Below are 1,698 nucleotides of genomic sequence, written 5' to 3'. Positions count from 1 at the left end.
GATCTCAGGTCAGAGCTTAGGCTGATCTCAGGTCAGAGCTTAGGCTGATCTCAGGTCAGAGCTTAGGCTGGTCTAACTCTTCCTTGTTTATCTTCAGGTGATCCGGTTCGATGGAGGAGAATACGTGTCGATGGCGGGAGAGTTTAACGAGCTGCGCAGAGTGAGGGTCACACTCAAATGTTTCCCCCAGAAACATTCTGCTTACATGGTAACAATAACAATTGATGTTTGTGTCTCAGGTGACTCCAGATCAGTGGAACATTATCGGGATGATGACCAGAAGCACTAAAGGATCCTAAAAACACTCAGACACTCCTCATTGGACCACAACAACCAATCAGATCACAGGGCTCTGGTAGTCCCGCCCACCTGCTGATGTCATTGTGATGAGAGATGTGATATTTGCAGCGATCGAACTGTGATTATTGATTCTTATTGTTAGCTGAAGTCATGTGACTCACTGCACATGCTCAGTGCGTCTGTTTGATAATAAAACAGTGAAGATTAAACACAAACTGGTTCTGTTGATTGAAGATGAGGAGGAGGAGGCTTTAGGTAGAACAGTCTCTGATGAAGATGAAGAGTGATGAAGATGAAGGAGTCTCTTCACATTCTTGTGTTGAATTTAGAGACAAAGTGAAAAAGTTGGTTAACGTGAAGCTGAAGGAACAGACGACACGTCGAGTTCTAGACCAACATGTCCTCTTATGTGTATATAAACATAGTGTTTGGTAGATTATTTCTCTGTTGTAACAATGCTTCTTGGCAATAAATGTTATACTGTTGGAAAGCCTGTTTATTTACCTTTCAAACGGTGCCCCATTYRTRAGGAACATGCATTTGTGGGATGAGCAGCACAGCTGAGTATGTGGGTTGCGCCCATGAAAAATTTGCCAAATCTTCTCTGCCAAACAGCTTATTCTGCTGTTGCTATTGACTCTTGTTTGGTGTTGTTTGGTGGATTGGATGATTGAAGTTGTTGGGGAAAATCTAAATGACTAATTATTATGCATTAAATAATTGGTGAATGTTGTACATTTAACAGAGGCTCATGTCCTCTGTAGTGTTTAAGTGTCCTTGTGTGAACTATCTGGGACACCAGGCGTCCTCAGCAGATGTTTAGTCTATTAAGAAGCAGTTGATTGCCGAAAGAACACTTCAGCTGTTTGTCCTGAATAAGAATGATAATAAACTTGTAGAAAGCGCCAATACTTACGCAGGGCTGATTTGCGACCATGATTTACGAGAAAGTGACCTTTGTACTAGAACGAATTGTTAAAGTGTCCAGATACATGTGTGTGTGTGTTACCATGTGCCAGCCCACTGCATGTTGTTTACCGAGTATAAATACCAGAGACTCGGAGACAGATCTTCGAGCGGTCTTGATGTACATTCTGTATGTGAATCAACCCTGTCTCCTTCTTTGCAAAGAATAAATGTCCAGTGACTAATGATTTTTACACCAGTCTCGAGTGAATTTTTCTAACAGAAGTCTATCAGTAACAAGGAAGAAACGACATATAAAGAAAGAATAAAGACACTTTACGCACAATTTAGGTGTATTTTCCCTTTAACTCACGAGATGCAGATAGCATGTTTTATACTTAATGTGAATATAATTCATACTTTGTTGGCATCTTATTCTGAAAACCGGATGTTCGTCTGAAGAAACCGGATGTTGTCTCACGTTAATCTTTC

At 40.8% G+C, this 1,698-nt stretch overlaps 1 long non-coding RNA gene across 1 annotated transcript; it reads left to right on the top strand.

Moving 5' to 3' along the window:
• Nucleotides 1–77: 77 nt before the first annotated feature.
• LOC116380706 (uncharacterized) lies at nucleotides 78–515 on the top strand. The gene is made up of 2 exons (XR_004212597.1): nucleotides 78–160; nucleotides 240–515. It is a non-coding gene; the product is annotated as an uncharacterized LOC116380706 (long non-coding RNA).
• The last annotated feature ends 1,183 nt before the right edge of the window (nucleotides 516–1,698 follow it).

The sequence above is a fragment of the Anarrhichthys ocellatus genome, unplaced genomic scaffold, assembly GCF_004355925.1.
Source record: "Anarrhichthys ocellatus isolate YVR2014 unplaced genomic scaffold, GSC_Weel_1.0 scaffold8466, whole genome shotgun sequence".
Lineage (NCBI taxonomy): Eukaryota > Metazoa > Chordata > Actinopteri > Perciformes > Anarhichadidae > Anarrhichthys > Anarrhichthys ocellatus.
This window is presented reverse-complemented; position numbering and strand designations above follow the sequence as displayed.